The following is a 21,110-nucleotide window of genomic DNA, read 5'->3' on the forward strand; positions in this document are numbered from 1 at the left end:
TATTGGGATAGGGCTCAGCTGGGTCCTCTGCTGAAGACCTCCTAAGGCTGAAATCGGGTTGTCAGCTGGGCTGGACTCTTCTCGGGACGTGCTGGAGAATGTTTAGCTTCCAGGCTCCTTCAGGTTGTTCGTAGAATTCCGTTCCTTGAGGTTGGGGTTCCCCATTTCCTTGCTAGCAGTCAGCTGGGGGCCAGTCTTTGCTTGTATAGCTGCCCATGTCCCTTCTCATGCTATCTGTGTGGCTCGCCCCAGCACTGGTAGATCCATCGTGTCTCATGCTTTAGATCTCTGCATTTCCCTTCTGCTACAGTCTTTCTTCCCCCTGCTGGAGAAAGTTCACTGCTTGTAGGCGCTCATGCAATTAGATGGGGCCCGCCCAGGACTACCTGGATAATCTCCTGATCTTAAAACCTGTAGTGTTACAGCTGCAGAGTCCCTTTTGCCATTTAATAGAGCATATTCAAAGTCTTCAGGCGTTAGGGTGTCGACGTCTTTGGGGGACCGTTCTGCCTACCACAGTCTGAAGAGGACAGAGAAACTTGTCCAAGGTAAGATAATTGTATTTTGTCTAGAGCTCGCTATGGGCCCTCAATTTTCACCTTAATGTGATGGAGGAGTGAGAGATGCTTTCCACGCCTGGTGAAGGCTTGACTCCAGCTTCCTCTGTGGTCTACCTTCTCTGCCACATAAACTTGTCCTAAACTAGTTTGGGGCTGTGTCTGTTGATAGCTGCAGACTCCCACCTTTGGGCAGATGACCCAGTCTCTGTTTGGTCTACGATATTTAGAATGGCGGCTAATTGGTTAAAAAGGAAAAGTGAAACCGCAGCCAGCCCCAGTCTCTTGGTGTCTTTCTGCTTTGGTTTTTTTGGGGTTTTTTGTGTGTTTTTAATTGAAGTATAGTTGATTTACAGTGTTGTGTTAATTTCTGCTGTCCAGCAGAGTGATTCAGTTATATATACATTCCTTTTCATATTCTTTTCCATTATGGTTTATCACAGGATATTGAATATAGTTCCCTGTGCTCTACAGTTGTTTATCCTTCCCTCCCACACCCTCCCTCCCCCTTGGCAATCCCAAGTCTGTTCTCTCTGTCTGCCAGAATGCCAGAGTCACCTATCTGAAATACAAAAAACATGTTTTCTCTCCTGGTTAAAGTTCTCTTCTGCTGCCGGGTCCGCACTCATGGAATGGAGGCTCCATCCTGGGGGGCAGCACACTGAGCTCGGGGCCCTGGTAATGCGGCACGGGTTCCACACCCGGAGAGCAAGCCGAGGGGACTTCAGGCCACTGCCCCCGGCCCTCCAGCAAGTGCTCAGCTCTTAGGAAGGGTGTCACCCCGAGAGAAGCTTCTATTGTCCCCAGAACATTCATGCCCAGGTCTTTCTGTGGACGTATTTTTTCATTTCTCTTGGATAGATACCTGCAAATGAAATTGCTGAGTCATGTGGTAACTGTACATTTAACTTTTTTTAAACCCTATTTTATTCTGTGTATATTTCTAGATCTAGTGCTGAGACATATACTAGTTAGATAATCATGCTTTTGAATGTACAGTTTCAAACTTTTAAGAAAATGCCAGGTTGTTTTTTTTGCCAAATTGGTTGTACCGTTTTACACTCCTGCCAGCAAGCACTGTATCAGAATTTCAATCCTTCCACATCCTCAACAACCTTGAAGTATTAATCTTTTAAAAGTTAGTGTGTAGTGGTATCTTATTGTGATTTTAATTTGCATTTGTCTGATGTCTGTTGACGTTGAACTTGTTATCATATGCTTATTGGCCACTGGTATATTGTCTTTTGTAGGGTTTTAATCTTTTGCCTTTTTTTTTTAATGTCGGTTCATTGGTTTGTTTATTTATTTATTTTTGACTGTGTTGGGTCTTCGTTTCTGTGCGAGGGCTTTCTCCAGTTGGGGCAAGCGGGGGCCACTCTTCATCGCGGTGCGTGGGCCTCTTGCTATCGTGGCCTCTCCTGTTGCAGAGCACAGGCTCCAGACGCGCAGGCTCAGTAGTTGTGGCTCACAGGCCTAGTTGCTCCGCGGCATGTGAGATCTTCCCAGACCAGGGCTCGAACCCATGTCCCTTGCATCGGCAGGCAGATTCTCAACCACTGCGCCACCAGGGAAGCCCTTGCCCATTTTTAATTGGATTGTTTTTCTTATTGTTATTAAATTGGAAGCATTCTTTGTACATCTAGATACAAGTCCTTTTCAGATGTTTCACGAATATTTTCTTCCATTGTGTGACAGCAAATCATATGGAGTGCTTAGGGCAAGAATAAGCTTGGGTACAAATCAATTTAAATTAAGAGTGTAAACTAAATAACAGTGCAGAAGGCAGCTATGAAGTTGATAAATGAATGACTAACATTCTAGGAAGAGAACTCTGGTGATAGCGTGGGGAGAACATTCTGGAAGGGACGGGTCTGAGAGGCAGGCAGCTAATGACAAATAGGGCCATGATGAGACATCTTTAATTCTGGTACAATGGCAGACACATTCAATAATGCAAATCATCACTGTAGCCGTGGAGGCAAATACAAACCACACAGGCTTTGTGTAAGCTTGGCTCTTCGGGAGGAACAACCATTTGCACGTTATAGTACATTTTGTCCATATGTCTCTTAGCAACTGGACACTTGGAGGTAAATCTGAAAATGATGCTGGCAACTCTCTTCCTCGAATTTGAAGAGCTTATGTTCTGACTCAGGATTTTCTAATTAGCCATCATCTCAACCCGCGGTGATCAGAATAGTGAGGGAAGTGTTTTTATTGTAGTGTTTGCTGAGGTGGCCTGTGTTGACTTCATTACAATTCTTATTTCCTCTCATTTCGAACATGCTGAGAAACGCAGTTATTTGTGTTTGGTACAAATAACGCTGGCTTGTAAACATGTCTAAGGGAGAAGCTACTGAAATTCTTAGTAAAATACATTCAGGTGTTGGTTATGCTGAGGATTTCTCACTTTCTGAGCAAGTTAATATTTTACTAATATAAGAATTGTCACAAGGCAATTCTCACGATAGCCACATTCTTGCACAGTTTAGAGAAAAAAAATCACAGGAATCATTATACATCTAGATTTTCCTCATTGCCTTTCACATATTGTCTGGTGTATTTTAATATATATACTTTCATATTTTAAAATCTTGAATTAATTGTTCTAAACCTTCAGTGAGATGGGAGTTCTGTGCAGTAAACCATTAGAAGAAGGGGCATTCTCCCTCACCCAGTTAGGAAGTGGCACAGGCAACCAAATACAGGGTTCCCAGTACTCACTGGGGTTTCAGGAAAAGCACAATGCTGGTCAGATTAGAAAGTAACACGTGAAGATACCACCTGCTCACTCAGTAATGAAGCCGTGGAGCTCGGCCCCTTTGTGCTGGACCAGCTGTCTAAAAACTGCTGTTTCCCTGGCACCCCACCATCCCGGCTTGGGCACAGAGGAAGGCCTTACCTGTGTGTGCTGCACAGGTGTTCTGTGAGATGGAGAACCGTGTTCTTGTGGGAGCTGTTTTCACCCCTAAACATTCTCCATTTTGTCCTCTTGGTCAGGAAATCTTAAACAATAATAGCTAATATTTATATAGTTGACAAACCAATTCCAACAGTGCTGCAGGGGTTGCTGGTAAACCGTTTAACAACCAGCTCTTAGAAAAATAAATACATAAAGCCCTGATTTGTAGAATTTGTCCATTTTTGTGGTGTAAGTCCTTTTGCTGCTGTTACCGACCAGGATTCTCAGCCTCCTTAATCAGTAGAAATTGATAAGAGGCCAGACAAGAAATTCAGGCAAAGTTTTACTGGGGTTCCTGCTGCAGCAGCGGGGAGCGAGAACAAGCCACAGTTTCGCTGGCTTGAGCCCCGAGGCAGGGGCTGAGCTGCTTCCTTCTATGGGGCGAGGGTAGGGCTGTGTCCAGGGGTCTGGCCGGAGGAGTGGCTTAGATGTTTTACCCGCTTCTTTGGTGGTGCTGTGTGCAGGGGGCCTGCGCAGTGTCCTACTTTTGTTCCTGGCTCTTCAGAAGTGGCAGTTGATTTTTTTTTTTTTTTGGTCTTTTTGTATCTTGTTGTCCATAGTGTGCCTCAACCGCACATGCACACAGTTGTTTTTAGTCCCTTAGAGTTTCTGTGTATTTTGTTGCTTGGGGAGATGTTTGCCCAGCTGTAAGCACTGCAGCAAAGGGTCCCAGGTCCCAGCCTGTCTCACTATGGCCAATGTCAACGTGAGGTGACTGAATGTGGAGTTGGGAAGGGATGGGCACTGTTGGCTCTGCCCCGTGGGTAACCATCTCAGGTTACGGGGCAGGCAGGGTGCAAGAACTTCTGACGTGCTTTCACTTAGCACCCTCAGACCAACTCAACGAGGAAGGTATTAAATACTCTGTTTTCTGGATGAGGCTTAAAGAAGCTAAGTGATGGGTCAGAAAGTGGTAGAACCGGGACTGGAATGCAGTTGGTTTGATTAACTTGCCCAAGTTCACACGCTAGTGGGAGCTGTCGCATGGCCTCAGAACCAGGGGTGCCAATAGGGCGTGCTCGCTTCTCCCCAGAGAGCCCTCTGGATTTTGTTTTCTATTCCGTGACATTAGAAAGCTTCACGTTATGGTCAGGTCTAGACATTGCCAGAAGCACCCTTATTTCATCTACCCTGGTTTCAAAATTACTCCGAGGTAAGACAGAAAAACAAGGGCTGACCTGGGTGGGGCAGAAGAGTGAGTGTGGAAACGGCCCTATCCCCGATTCGCTAGGTGGCTTTGGGAAATCGACTTCCTCTCTTGGTGCTCTGTTTTTCTCATACATACAGTGGGGATGTATGAAGCAGAGGACGTACTTAATACATATTAGCCACTAATACTATCTCCAAATGTTCTGGGTTTTTATATATGTGATGGAACGAAGGAGCTTAGTTTTTTGGAGAAAAGATCACAAGTTCTTTGTAAGTCCAAAAACATAGGGAGTCATTAATGGGCAATTTACCAACCATTTCTATTTCTCACACCAGCTTTGTGTTACGAATTCTTATAAACACATTTCAGAGTTTTGACCAATATGAGGACTGATATATATAGGTGAGTAATAAAGTAATTTGATGCCAGTCCTTCCATATCTTTTTAATAAAAATCAAATATTTCAGACATATAAAAAGGTGGAGAGAAACTGTCAGGAACAGGCAAGTATTGCCCACCTAACCTGAGGAGCAAAGCACTTATATATTGATGAAGCCTCCTAGGGACCCTTCCATGATGCCATTTTCCTCGAGATCACTCCCAGGGTTACCATTATCCTGCATTTTGTGTTTATCTTTCTCTTGCGTGTTTCTTATACTTTATCCTCTGTATGTGGTCCTGAGCAATAACCTCGTGCAAAATACAGAATTGTCTTTTATGTTTTTAAACTTTATATGAATGATATTGTATATGGTCTTCTGCTCCTTGCTTTGTTTTAGTGGCATGGTTTGAGGGATAAATCCATGTTAAACATGTAGCACTAGTTCCTTCATTTTAACTGTGGTATAGTATTCCATTATTATATGAATATATAACCTTAAAAAATTAATTATCCTATTGATGGACATTGAAATTATTTCCACTTTCTAAACCATCCCCAAATGGTTAATATTCTTGTACATGTCACCTTGTACATACATGTGAGAATTTTGTCTGGAATTTTTATCTAGGAGTAGAATTTTTAGGTCACAGGTGTGTGTACCTTCCATTTTACTAGAGAAAAAAACCTCTATTTTCAAAATTGTTGTGTCAGTTTCCTCGTTCACTACCAGTGTATTAGATTTCTCATACATTCATATCCTTAAAATGCTTTTTATTGCTTGACTTTAGAAATATTCCAGATCTGATGGATACGGAGTGGTCTCAGTGCATCCCCTGATGTGTTGGGCATTTACAAGTTTTCTCTCAGATCTTTCCTTTCTCCTATCCTGGAGGGAGCCCATCTCTAAAAGGACCGTTCCCAGCGTCCCTTGCCTGCTGGCTTCCATTTTCATTCAGCTAATGTGAAGCACTGGTGGAAGGTTAAACGGGAGAAGCCAAGGTCTTTTTCCCCATCCACTCTGCCTCCAATGGGGTCTCCATGGCCCCAGCTCACCTTGGCCAGCTCCTGCCATGGCTCAGCTGGATGGCCCCTTCTCCACTCAGGGCCTGCTGGGCAGCCCCAGGTCCTGGATTCTGAAAACACCATGTCTTCTCTTTCCTTCCCAGCCTAGGGGTTCCTGCAGTTATATCTCTTGGTTGCCTCGACTTTTGGGTTTCCAAAGTCTCTGAATTAAATTTCCTCTGAATTGAAAGACTGGGTGTGAATGTTTCTTTCCAGTCTGAACCCAGCTGATACATCTAACCCAAGTGAGAATTTTTTTTAACATATTTATTGGAGTATAATTGCTTTACAATGGTGTTGAGCTTTTCTTTTTCTTTCTTCTTCCCTCCATTCCTCTTTCCCTCTCTTCCTTTTTCTTCTGCCATTTAGATCATCTCTGCTGTAAATTATTTGCACGTGTCTTTGTGTATTTTCCTATAGGTTTTTTTTCTTATTGATTTATAAGAATTCCTATAAAATTCTGAATGTATATGAGTTGCAAATGTTGTATCCTGGGCTGTGGCTTGTTTTTTCACTTTTTAAGTGATGAATTTTAATGCTCAGGAATGTCTCTTTTAAATGTAATCAGATGTATCAAGTTTCCCTTTGTGGCTTGCGATTTTCATAACATTTAAGAATCCTTTCCTACCCAGGAGTTAAAAAGACATACTACTGTTTTTTGTTTCGCACTTTTCTAACTTTTGCTTTTCACATTTCACATTCACATCTTTGTTCTTCATGTGTCAGGCATTTAGTTCACCTGAAATTAATGTTCATCTATGGTGTGGTGTACAGGTCTGATTATTTATTTCTTTCACATGGGTAACCAGTTATCCTAGAATCAGCAGCCTGCTGCAGCCACCTCGTACCAGCTCATGAAAGTTCATTGTTAATTCTCAGGCATCGCGTTAGCTGGTTGTTAAACACGTTGCTAGCTCATATGGGCCACAGCAGGAATTTTTATACCACAGTTATGGGCAAACGCTACAAATCAACTCCCTCTGCAACCCCTGGGGAACCATACTAACATGCCCACTGCACAGAACTCTCTATCAAGAACCTTGTTGCACAGTGCAGTTTTTCAAATTGAAGGTTACGACTCTGTAGCGCTTATGGAATCAACTGTATGGGTTGCAACAATTGTGTGTGTGTGTGTGTGTGTGTGTGTGTGTTTTAAATAAAACAGGGCTGAATAGAAAAATACCAGAATGCATTGCACATAGTAATTGTAACTATTTTCCTTGAATCTTCTGTTTTCGTTTTAGGTATATATTTACCTACATGACTGTATGGTTTGGGTTGCAGTGTTAAATGCATTTCTCACTGTGGGTAATTGGTAAAACAAAATGTGAAAAACACTGGACTATTCTGTCCTTTCCTTTCTGATTTCCAAAGCCACTTCTGTCCTGTGTCAGGTTTTTGTCTATGCATATGTCAATGCCTGAGTTTCCCATCTGTTCGTAGGTTTCTTTGGCCCTTCCCTGTACCATGTTGCTTCATTCTTCAAGCTTTAGGGAGATCTTCATAGCTGCCAGGATGAGGGTCTTCACCCACCTTGAAGTTCTTCAGAATTGTCATGTCTGTTCTTGGTTCTTTGCTCTTCTACATAAATTTTAAGACAAAGTTGTCAAAGTCCATGAACAATACTGTTGGGATTATAACTGAAGCTTTATAGCTTATTTGGGGGAGATTAACAACCTTATCATATTCACTCTTATCCTTGAAGGGGATATATCTCCACTGACATAGAACTTCTTTAATGTCTTTCAATAAATGTTTATAATTTCCTTCATAAAGATATGCACATTTTCATTAGATTTACTTCTAGTACCTTACATTTTGTTGCTATCATATACGATATGCTTTAAAATTGTATGCATATGTTATTTTTGTGTGTAGGAATGCAATCTATTTATATATATTTGTCTTATTCTGACCTCAATTTGTAATTCTAATAATTGGTCTGTTTTTCTCTTGAGTTTTCTCAAGTTTGATTTAGATAATGAACACTATCTGTGAATGATTGTTTTATTTCTTCCTTTAAAATAATTTTTAAATTATTTAAAACTAATATTTCACTATTAAATAGGATGTTTGCTATAGTTTTACAAATTTTACCAGGTTAAGGAAGTGCCTTTTCATTCCTAGTTTGCACAGCACTTTTGTTTTGTTGGTTTTTTTTAATTTATTGAATTATAATTGATTTACAATGTTGTGTTAATTTCTGCTGTACAGCAAAGTGATTCAGTTATATATATGTGTGTGTGTATATATATATATATATATATACACTCTTTTTCATATTCTTTTCCATTGTGGTTTATCACAGGATATTGAATATAGTTCCCTGTGCTCTACGGTAGGACCTTGTTGTTTATCCATTCTCTATATAATAGTTTGCATCTGCTAACCCCAACCTCCCAATCCATTTCTCCCCACCCACCCTCCTCCTTGGCAACCGCAAGTCTGTTCTCTATGTCTGTGAGTCTGTTTCTGTTTCATAGATAAGTTCATTTGTGTCATATTTTAGATTCCACATATCAGTGATAGCATATGGTATTTGTCTTCCTTTTTTTGACTTACTTCACTTAATATGATAATCTCTAGTTGCATCCATGTTGCTGCAAATGGCATTTCATTCTTTTTTATGGCTAAGTAGTATTTCATTGTGTGTGTGTGTATATATATATATATATATATATATATATACACACCACATCTTTATCCATTCATCTGTTGATGGACACAGGTTGTTTCCATATCTTGGCTATTGTAAACTGTGCTGTAGTGAACACTGGGGTGTGTATATCTTTTCGAATTACAGTTTTCTCCAAATATATGTGCATGGCATTTGTTTTTATTTTTTTTTAATTGAAGTATAGTTTCTGTACAATATTATAGAAGTTACAGGTGTACGATATAGTGATTCACAACTTTTAAAGGTTATACTCCATTCATAGTTATTATACAATATTGGCTATATTCCCTGTGTTGTATGATATATCCTTGTAACTTATTTTATACCTAATAGTTCGTACCTTTTAATCCTCTACTTCTCTCTTGCCCCTCCCCGCTTCCCTCTCCCCACTGGTAACCACTAGTTTGTTCTCTATATCTGTGAATTTGTGTTTTTAATTTTTAATGGTGTTAATTTTATCAAATGTTTTTCTTATTCTATTTTCTATATTAAGTACAATCTTTTGTTGTGTTAAAATTTTTATTAAGTTGAGGAAATTTCCTTCTAATTTTGCAAACAAATATGCTGTTTTTAAAATCATAAATTAAAAAAAAGTTTTTCTCCATCTACTGAGATGATTTTGTTTTTCTCTTTTATTCAGCTAATGTGATAATAGATAAAATATAGATTTAAAAAACTAGGTTTTTCTAAACTTAACTCATATTCTTGGGATAAAACCAGTTACCCATCTGAGTCATAATTTTTGTTGTTCTCTAATCACTGAATCTTCTTTGCTAATATTTTATTAAGGAGGATTTTATCAGGATTTTATCAGTGTTTGTGAGTGAGATTAGTGTTGTTATTTTCATTCTTTAAATCATTCTAACCTTGGAGTAATACTGGTCATGTAATGTGTGTTTTGGGGTGGACAATTCTTACTCTTTTTCTATTTTATGGTAAAATTCCTACATGGCAGGGATCTGTTCCTTCACTTGTTGGTAGATCTCATTTGTAAAACTGTTTCATCACTTTTCCCCTGATCCCATGGGCAGATTTTTATATTCTTGATCGTCTTTCATATTTTAAAGTCTATTTGGAGTTGTCTTAGTCCGTTTGAGTTGCTGTAACAAAATGCCACAGACTGGGTAGCTTATAAACAACAGAGGGCTTCCAGGGCTTCCCTGGTGGTGCAGTGGTTGGGAGTCCGCCTGCCGATGCAGGGGACGCGGGTTCGTGCCCCGGTCCGCGAAGATCCCACATGCCGCGGAGCGGCTGGGCCCGTGGGCCATGGCCGCTGAGCCTGCGCGTCCGGAGCCTGTGCTCTGCAACGGGAGAGGCCGCAACAGTGAGAGGCCCGCGTACCGCAAAAAAAAGAAAAAAAAAAACAACAAAAAACAGAAATTTATTTCCCACAGTCTTGGGGACTGAAAAGCCCAAGATCAAGGTGCCAGCATGGTGCTGTTCTGGTGAAAGGCATCTTCCTGCTTCATAGCTGGCACTTTCTTTCCGTGTCCTCACATGGTGCCAGGGGCTAGAGATCTTGCTTTCATAGGGCACTAACGTAATTCATGAGGGCTCCACTCCCATGGCTTAAGCGTCCCCCAAAGTCCCCACCTACTAGTACCATCACCTTTAGGGGTTAGAATTTCAATATATGGGTTTGAGGGGACATAGACATTTAGACTAGAGCAGGAATTCTGTGCTTCTTTTCCCCTTTGAGTCAGTTTGCTAACATATTCATCTAGAAAATGGTTTGTTTTATCTAACTTTTCTAACTCACTGGGAAAAAATTGTTCATAGTATTTTCTTGTTTTGGGTATTGCGTATTCATTTGTGGTTAAAGGCAGTTTCTTCATTCCTGTTATTAGCTAGTTATCTCTCTCACCAATCTTTTCAAAGCTTTAGCTATTTTATTAGTGTTTTTAAATAATGAATTTCTGGTTTTGTCCATCCTCCCAAATGTATTTTTGTTGTCAGTCTCATTGCTTTGCTCTTCCTTTCTTCATCTATTAACTGTGGCTGCTTTACCATGACTCCTTTTCCTCCTGGGACTAGGCAGTGGAGCTTAATTGGAGGAAGAAGAAAATGTACTATTCTTGAAATGAAATTAAGCTGAGAAAAACTGAGGCTGGATTTCTTCTGAGAAGTGCTAGACTCAAGCTGTTCTTTACAGGAAAAGTTTTGAAACCCTTCTTCTGAGCTATTTGGAAAGCCCTAGAAGGTATGTTCTAGGGGAACATTTTCAGAGAATGTTAGTGCTCTTTTTATTGCATAACAAATTTCTATGCAATCTTAGAGGCAAACTGAAAAGGATCACTATTTTCTTTCTTGTTGTGATTCATTGCAAAGCTCATAAATGATACGTTACAGCATGATAGGAAAGGGAGGGGAATATAAGAAAGCGATGACTATCTATATAATTTATTTCTAAGTCAGAGTTCCCAGGCTAAGCTCTGGCATTTTGCCTTGCTGATGCATGCCTACCCACACGGAACCAAGGCCCACACAAACGGCAGGAGTTTCCCTATACTCCCAGCATCTGCAAGTACCCAAGTGATACGCAATTGTTAGGAAGTTTGTTCGTCTAGATCATTATTGTCACCCACCCATCTTGTCCCTTTGTTAACTCAGAATTTCTTATGTCCTCTGAGCCCATTTTGGGCGGACACTTCCATCTCTCAATATAACAGAATTTTTTTTTTAATCCAGACGCTCCTAATTTAGTGGGTACAAATAAGTAAACAAACAACTGTGCGTTACAATAAATGCTGCATTAGAAATGTGCAAAGGGTACCACGAGAGCTAGAGACAGAATCCTTCCCTACTCTTAGGGAATCATAATAGGTTTCCTGGAGGAAGGCTGGTGGAATCCCTTTCAGAATGGGCATGGAGGGGTAAGAGCAGTTAAGGCCAGAGGGATGAAGGGATTAGTGGGCCGTATAAAGGCAGTGAGGCCAGGCCACAGAGGAGCCAGTGTTGCATCTTCTGAAACGCTCCAGGAATAAGAAAGGAGGGAGGAGTGGAGGAGGGAGTGGTGGAGCCTCCCTTTCTTATTGGATCGGCAGTGGTGCTGTCCAGCACAGAAGATGGGTACCAACTCTCTGGTTTCACCTAAAGGAGGGTGGTGCCACTCACTCAACTAGAGCCCCTCCAAGGCTGAGCTATGGGCTCCCGTCTCACCTGGCTGGTCTGCCACCTGCATGTGCCCTCAGATGACTAGACCCTGCCACTTGCTGACCTTTTCTCCTACCTTGTCATTTCTAGAAGAGAGTATCAGCTAAGCCAGGGTGGTCAGGAATTGGGGCCCAGCTTGATCCAGTCAATAAAAGCCATGCCTTAGGACGTGAAAGCTGGATGAAGACCATGCTGGTTGACCAGCAGGCTTACCCCACCATGTGGGAAGGGGCAGCAAATAGAGGACCTAAACATTCTAAAGAATGTTCTATTTCAAAAACAACTTCAAAGTTATTGCCATAAGAAACATGAGAAAATTGTGTTAGAATTTCTTACACTTACATCAGTTGACATAAAGATCTTAATCTTTATATCCGGCTCTTGGGTCTACATGGAAGAATGTCAGATAAGACTGTAGGGGCCATCACGTTGTTGGGGGCAGAATGCATAACTGATACGATCTTGGGCCCTTACTGTTTCTCCTGTCCTTCTGCTGACCCTACCCAGGACTATACTGTGCAGTAAATCACTTCTCTGTCATCAAGGGCTTTGTAGTTAGTAGGTATTATTTAATAGTCATTAGGACCAGGTAACCTGTATGCTGAGTTAGTCCCCAAACAATGATGAAAAGCTTTGGTGACGTATTCCTGGCGCCTATGAAACTAGTTATCCATTCATGAATCTTGAGTTAAGAATGTACTTCCTGTTTCTAAGCACCTACCCCCGCGCCCGCCCCATACCCTAGGTTAACTATAAAATTGTCCCAGTGGCCCATTGGTGTGCAAATGCCACATTCTTCCAGATCATTTTCTTCCCCCTCACCTCCCAACCCAACCCCACCCTCTGAGTAAGTTACCCTATAATAAACTGATTCATTGATTATAGGGAGCTGCCCCTCTCGCTCTTCTGTCTTAAGAGGTCTTCTCAATTCAGTGAGCATTTTTCCTTCCCTCTGTCCTCCCACATGACCTCACATGAAAGGGTGGTAAATTGGGGTAAGTCCCTGATCCAAAGTGTTTCCGGGGCAGAGGGGCTGCGATGACCCCCAATCAAGGGAATAACTGAGATCTGTAGCAAACGTTGCAGAGCATTTTCATGAGCTGCATCTCATCTATTTCTCACCAAACCCTGCGCCCTACGCATTGCACTGTATCGATAATGCTCACTCTGCAGATGGGGAAGAGGTGCTGGGGGAAGTTACATAACTAACCAAGCTGGTGAGTGGAACATTCAGGACTCACACCCAGGTCTTTAGACTCAGCCCACGCTCCTCTCCTTAACCACAGCTGCGGCCTTGGGCAACTCTTGGTTAGTTATGAGAGGATGGACGTGGGCAGGAGTCTAGTCCTTTAAGGTCTGGCGGACTGAGTGGGTCTCAGTCCTGGGGAAGCACGGTGGGAGCCTGAAGTGAGAGCAGGGTCAGCGATTAGAGGAATTGATCTCGTACGCCTTACACTCCTTCCTCCAAGAGCATGGTCGGGGCAGCTGGAGTGTACAGGTGGGGCTGAAGTGGCCTCAGAGGGCAGTGTGTAGGAGGAGGGAGGGGGCAGGTAGTTACAGCAGGACTTTGCTTTTTTCACCTCAAAGTAAAGATTATTCTCATGCTGCTCGGTAACCTTGAGAACATTGTTCTACTCCCTTATCTCTCAGACTCTGAAATTATTTGGGTCTCTGAACACCTGTTCTGTGAGGATGTCAAGGTCATCCTTGTCCTCAGGATGCTTACATTCCAAAGGGATATAGTGAATTTGAAAGGTCTCTGTAGAAGGCAGAACATTAAAAATAAAAGTTTTAAAGAACCTATTCTGGGGGACCTCCCTCGTGGTCCAGTGGTTAAGGCTCCACGCTTCCACTGCAGGGGGCGTGGTTCCATCCCTGGTCGGGGAACTAAAATCCCATATGCCACGTGGCCAAAAAAAAAAGAAAAAAAAAACCAGGACCTATATTTTGAAAACATAGAAGAGGGAGATTTTTTCAATTGAGCAACAAATAAGATTTTTGAATGGATTTGGTCTTTGAGCTGACCTTTCTCAGGCAGTAGGATTTTGATGGGCAGGGCTGGGGGCAGCCTAGGGAGCAAGTACCAGAGCCTGGAAGAGCCAGGGGTACAGGTTGGCTGCCTGCATGGGGGTGAGTGATGGCAGGTGATGTGTGTGGCCAGGTCATAGGTTTTATGTGTCAGAATAAGGAGTTTGTATGTAACTATAGTGGTAGTGGAGACCCTCTGAACATTTTCCCACAGGGAAATGGCACAGTGAGAGGATAATGAAGAATCAGTGATACTCTTCCAGAGAGGAACCAGTGATTTAGGGCATAAGGAAGGTAATCAATGCATTAAAAAAACAAGTTTGCTAGAGTATGATGCCCAGCTGTTTGATCAAACAGTAATGCAGATGTTGCTGTGAAGGTATTTCTAAGACGTGACTCATCAGTAGACTGTAAGCAATGCAGGTGACCCTCCATAATGTGGGTGGGCCTCAACCAATCAGTTCAAGGCCTTAAGAGTAAAGACTGAGGTTTCCTGAGGAAGGAATTCTGCCTCAAGACATAAAAACCCTGCTGAGTCTCCCGCCTGCCAACTGCCCTGTCCTGCAGGTTTTGGACTCAAGTCACGGCATCAACTCTCACCTGACTTTCTAGCCACTGATTTTGGACTTAGAAGTCCCCAACAGTCACGTGAGCGAGTTCCTTAAAATAAATGTTGGCAAAGACAGTGTCACGTGCACAGTATTTTCACCCCAATCTGGCGGAATAAGAATGGGCCTTGGGCCTTAGAGATAAAGAACCCATACAGCCTGTGCAGGTTATCACCTAGTGTGGGAATATTTTTCCCAGATGAGTTGTTCCTTTGTTCTGTTTAAGCAGGTATGTCAGCGGCCCTCAGGCACAACCCCAGCTTTCGGTATTTCAGACCCAGTCAGGGTCCTTCTATTGCCGCTGGGGAGGGGTGCTCAGGAGCTTGGGGGTTCGTAGGCCAATTGCCTTGCATTGGCCATGGTGGACGTGGACCCACCAGCCGTGAGGACCACGGCATACTATTGGAGCTAATCCTGCTCTGTCCCTTCTCTATGTGAGTAAAGACTTGTTCTATCTAGTGCTTGACTGCGTAGTGCCTTCCTTGGTCACTCCAATACCAAGATGCAATGGGCATAAGTGTGTGGAGTCCTTTCCTGAGGTTGGTAATCAATACAGCATACTCTGCTTGACAATAAATCTCTCTCTGTCAGTCAATCAATTAATCCTCTCTCTATATATATTCCTATATATAGATCGATGTATCTAACTACCTACCTATCTGTTATATATATCTTCTGTTGGTTCTGTTTCTCTGGAGAACCATAATACCTACCCCACCTTTACCCAGAAGTGTTTCCAGATGGCTGGGCAGCCACATTCAGTGCAACCTGGCTTTACATTTCGTAGGTTTAAGCAATTGTTTAGGGCAAGAAATGTGCCTGCAGTAGATTTTGGAGCATCTCCTTTATTTCCTCTCAATCCCTTGCTCACTGTTCCAGACCATTGCCCTGCTGGCTGATGATGTTTACAGCACATACATTAAAGGAATAAAAATGATGGGCTCAGCAGAGACTGAACTCTGGAATCTGGAAATAGGATTCAGTCAGCAACTGATAGTAGTAAACACTAACAGCCGACTCATTAATGCATTAACACTGCTCATTCTGCCTTAAGACTTCAGTATCATATGTTTATGAGGATGAGGTGGCATCTCTGAAGAAAGCAGGAAGATTGTAGAGTAAATGTAATTAAACCATGATAAGAAGACATCTTGGAGCCATGACAAGACGCTGATGGGAAGTCTTGGTGATGTTGATAAGGGAGAGATGGAGAGTCAGGGCTGGGACACACTTTGTCCAGGGCTGATAAATCAGGGCTCTATGAGGACATAATCTCAGGCCTCCCAAGTGGCACTGGTCCTCACCACACACACTCTGAGATTTCTCCGTGACCTGGAAGACCTACTTCCTCCTCTTGGAGCCCAGTATTCTTGTCTGTAACGTGACAGGGTTGGGCCAGATGATCTCTAAAATTTCTTTCTTGTTCTGGCCTTCTATGACTCCATAATTTGTTTTCTCCCATCGGCACTGTGATTTGGAAAAGAATGAGATGATATTCTGGTGGAATTTGACAGCTATAGTTCTCTCAGTAAATCAAAATGTATTCATGTTTTGGTATTCAAATACAACTTTGCAAGCTCTGATTAGCATGGACAAGTTCCCTTTCCCAGATTAATTCTGGGCAGATTCATCAGATCCATCAATCAAACCGTCTGACTAGTCCCACTCATCCTTCCACAGCACGTCACACAGCAGCATCCTAAGTTTGGGAACGGGTACCTTCCCTGTAACAAACAAGGAAAATAGCTTTTAAAAACACAGCAAAAATTTAGGCAATATGCGAAAATATAAAGGAAAAAGCAAAAATGGCTAAAATCCCACCACTCAGAGATGATCGCCATTAACATGTCTGTGGCCATTCTTGCATGTATTTTTTATATTTAGATATACTCACATATGTATTTTTGTTTAAGTGAGATCATACTGTATACACAATTTTGCAATGCTTTTAAAAGTTTATTGAAAACATATTTGAAAATTTTGAGTTCAATAATTTTATTGTAAAATTTAAAATTATAATATATTTTTCTTACATTTAAAGAAGGGATCTTGGCATAAAAAGGAAAGATTAGAGGATTTGCTTTCTCAACCCACAGCTGTACCATCCATGTCTAAAGATGCTGAAGAATGTGGAAACTGACACAACAGAATTCTGTGACTCTCAAAAGAGACTGTGCAAAACTCTAAATGAAACAAATGACAAAAGTTCTGTTTCCTTCACTTTGTGGGTGTTGATAATTTGCCAACTGGGTCTTATGCAATAGAAAATTTTCAGATAATATAGAGTATCAGTTAAATTGTCATTCTATATTGCCAATTTACATTTGCCAATTTTGAGACCAATAACTCAGAGTTTAAAGAATAAATAATCGAGTATTTTAAACATAGACCTGATGAGCTCTTTCAATGCCAAAAATGATTTGTTCCAACTTTTTGAACTAAAAATGAAAACTCCGTGAAGCATCTTCTAGGATAAGTTACATGGTTGAAGGAGCACAAACAACTCAGAGACAAATCCTGTAACGATTTTGTAATCAGACGTTGCTCACTGCCTGCCGGACAGAGAGTAAGTAAAGGAAATCCCAGCAGTACCACTTTCCAAGGTTACAGCAACTCAGTGAATTCAAGATTTAGCTACAAATGTGAAGATGAGTTCACATCTCTTCTGCAGAATTGCACTTTCACCATACAAATGGATTGGTCTATAGACATGGCTGGACTGACTTTTTGCTGACGTTCATCTCATATCAGCACTAACTCAGCACAAAGAAGAGGTTCCTATACATGAATGTACTGCAATGAGCTCCAGCCGCACTGGAAAATTCAAAGCGTTGAATCACTCTTTCTGAATCTTATGGTTTATCCTTGGGACAAATGTGTTGACATTTTATTGAAGACGCAAAAGCAGTGGTGGGTAAAAACGCTGGTGCCATAATACAAATTAAGGCAATGGCACTGCACCAGTGGTGTTTGTATTCTTCCAACATCACTCACGCCCTGAAAAAACAAATGCCAGTTTCACTTAACAATGACCTTGATGCAACAGGAAAATATTATGTGAGACAAAACGGTGAGGACACATAAGACATTTCTGCTGTAGACTGAAGATAGTTGTTTCAAGGAAAAGCTCTTTGAATTGCAAGCTGAGCTGACTGCTTTATATGTAGGAGACCATTTTTACTTGATAGAACAAATGACATACAAACCATGATTATTCAGACAGGTGGATTTGGCGGGCATTTTTTTTGAAAACTAACAAAGTAGACTGTCACTGCCAGGACTGACATTTTTGGCTAATTTTGTATTTTTTGCTAATGATAAAGTTTTGACTTTCAAGACATTAGAATTTTGGAAAACCTGTGTCTTCTACTGTGAGCTTGACAGCTTCCCAATACTTAAAGATATTTTGGGGACTTTCCTGGTGGTCCAGTGCGTAAGACTCCACCCTTCCAATGCAGGGGGCCCGGATCCAATCCCTGGTCAGGGAACTAGATCCCGCATGCCACAACTAAGAAGTCCACATGCTGCAACTAAGACCCGGCGCAGCCAAATTTTAAAAAATTAAAAAAAGATAATTTTTGATGAGATTGATGGAGATATTGATAAATGTGATTTTTTTGGATATTGTACAATTTGTTGATATCAACATTTGGAAGCTCTGCACAGTGTTATGAGTGGCTGTTTACCAAAATGTGATCTAGTAAAAAAAATATATGCATAAGTAAGAGATCAACTTGAAGTACAAGATAGACCAGTGGATTTTAATGTTACAAAGTACAAAAGGTTCATTGATATTTCAGGTTCCACAATGCAGTTTACCTGTAAGAAAGTACTGCTGTTGAGTTTTGGTATTGTACCAAAGAAGGTTATCCACAGTTATTTAAAGGCTATTTAAATGTTCCTCTCAGGTGGAGAAAAGGGAATCCTTGTGCATTGCTGGTAGGAATGGAAATTGCTACAGCCATTGTGGAAAACAGTATGGAGGGTCCTCAAAAAATTAAAAATAGAACTACCATATGATCCATGAGCACCATTTCAGAGTATATATATCCAAAGGAAACAAAAAACTGGATGTTGAAGAGATATCTGCATTCTCATATTTATTGTATTATTCACAAGAGCCAAGATACGAAACAACCTAAGTGTCAGCAGATAAAGATGTGTCATATACACACACACACACACGCACACACACACACACACACGTATACACACACAGTGGAATATTATTCAGCCATGAGAAAGAAGGAAATCCTGCTGTTTTAACAATGGGAATGGAATTTGAGGACATTATACTAAGTTAATTAACTAGATGGGAAGAATCTTTCACAATCTATTCATGTATCTGATCACCAGGATGTACACTTTAAATATTTTAAAATTCTGTTTGTCAATTATACCTCAATAGTAAAGCTTTTAAAAATGCTCCTCTCCTTTCCAACTAAATATCTCTGTGAAGTTTGATTTTTTTTCTACCAAAACTGTGTATTGCAACAGATTGAATGCAAAAGAAAATATGAGAATCTCTTAAGCTAGACAGTAGAGATGTGCAAAAAATGTAAACCAATGCCACTCTTGTCCCTAAACATTACTGTAGAAAATATATTTTTCATAAATATGTTAATATGAAATGGGTTTATTGTTATCTTTAAATCAATTTATATTTTAATTCTTAGCTTTAATTTCTAAAATGATAAATGTTGATAACTATCCATAAAAACAAAAGCTCTTTAGGGTCTTCAGTGATTTTCAAGAGCATAAAGGAATTCTGAGGACAAAATACTTGAGAACCACTGGTCTAAAGTAAACCCTAGTTCACCCAATTTATTTAATTAATGCCTTAATTGAAATGGCCTATTATATTTACATTGTTTATTGAAAAGCTATACTCTGTTAATGAAATAAAATTTAGCTTATGCCTTATAAAATTGTTCGTAAAAGAACAGCTGCTCAAACAATAACATTGATTTAGCATTTAAATGTATGGTTCAATAGTACCTATAGCTTTTTTTTCTTTTTAGTGAATTTGAAGTCAAAACTTATATTTTCACCTCCTATTACCCTTTCTTTAATTTTAGTATTAGCTTAGCCAAAGGGGGAAAATGGATTCATTTGACCAAAATGGTTCAATGACTAGGATCCACATTAAATGTGTACTACTGTTGACTCATGGGCAAACTTATTCCTTTCTATCTCAATTTAAATTAGCCTTCATTTTTAAATAAGTCTAATCCCTTGTTGGTCACATTGTTTGCAAATAGTTTCTCCCATCCCATAGGTTGTTTTTTGTTTTGTTTATGGTTTCCTTTGTTGTAAAAAAGCTTTTAAGTTTAATTAGGTTCCATTTGTTTATTTTTTCCATTACTCTAGGAGATGAATCCAAAAAAAATTATTGCTGAGATCTATGTCAAAGAGTGTTATGCCTATGTTTTTCTCTAGGAGTTTTATAGTATCTGGTCTTATATTTAGGTCTTTAATCCATTTTGAGTTTATTTTTGTATATGGCATTAGAGAATGTTCTAATTTCATCGTTTACATGTAGTTGTCCAGTTTTCCCAGCACCACTTATTGAAGAGACTATCTATTCTCCACTGTATATTCTTGCCTCCTTTGTTGTAGGTTAATTGACCATAAGTGTGTGAGTTTATTTCTGGGCTCCATTGTTCTATGTGTCTGTTTTTGTGCCAGTACCATATTGTTTTGATTACTGTAACTTTGTAGTATAGTCTGAAGTCAGGGAGCATGATTCTTCCAGCTCTGTTCTTCTTTCTCAAGATTGTTTTGGCTATTCGAGGTCTTTTGTGTTTCCATACAAATTTTAAAAAAATTGTTCTAGTTCGGTTAAAAATGCCATTGGTGCTTTGAATAGGAATTGCATTGAATCTGTGGATTGCCTTGGGTAGTATGGTCATTTTAATAATACTGATTTTTTCCAATTCAACAACATGGTATATCAAAAATGCAATTACTTTTTAAGAACAGTTCCTGATTTGTTTTCCCTATCCATTTGAACTACTCATGATCCATTGCTCTGGAGCTCAGAGACTGCCCAGAACCAAATAACCCTTTAGGATGGTGGCCACACTGAAAATCAGGCTTGGCTTGCCCACCATCAAGTTCTTTTTTCCACCTTTGAATTTGAATGAGAAATGACATATAATGTCCATTAATTTAGGATAAGACCAACTTCATCTCCTCCCCACTCCCACCTCACCCAGACCTCCCCATGTCCTTTTCTAACCATGGCACAATCCTTTCTTTGATGTACTGCAGCCCCAGGCAATATGTACACACAGAAAGTAGCTTTCTGAAGATTGTATTTTTACAAACTTTCTCCAGCAAATTTCAAAATTAGCTTACAAGCTCAGGAGTTCAGCCTGACCTGGAATTTTCATGTGAACATTAGATATAGTTAGGAAAAAAAAAAGCTCAAGAACACCTAAGACCAAAGCATCTTTGTTGAAGCTGCTCAGAGGGAGAGTCTGTGATGTTCATTCTAGCCTCTTGGCAGTAATAAATAATTCCGAGTTC

At 40.5% G+C, this 21,110-nt stretch overlaps 1 protein-coding gene across 1 annotated transcript in view; it reads left to right on the top strand.

The window, feature by feature from the left end:
• Window positions 1–473: 473 nt before the first annotated feature.
• The window catches only part of MRAP2 (melanocortin 2 receptor accessory protein 2), a 100,080-nt gene continuing 79,443 nt past the window's right edge, over window positions 474–21,110 (top strand). The window contains exon 1 of the mRNA XM_033867532.2: window positions 474–548. The gene's annotated coding sequence lies outside the window, so the exon portion shown is untranslated. The remainder of the gene's footprint in view (window positions 549–21,110) is intronic.

Source organism: Tursiops truncatus, chromosome 12 (assembly GCF_011762595.2).
Source record: "Tursiops truncatus isolate mTurTru1 chromosome 12, mTurTru1.mat.Y, whole genome shotgun sequence".
NCBI lineage: Eukaryota > Metazoa > Chordata > Mammalia > Artiodactyla > Delphinidae > Tursiops > Tursiops truncatus.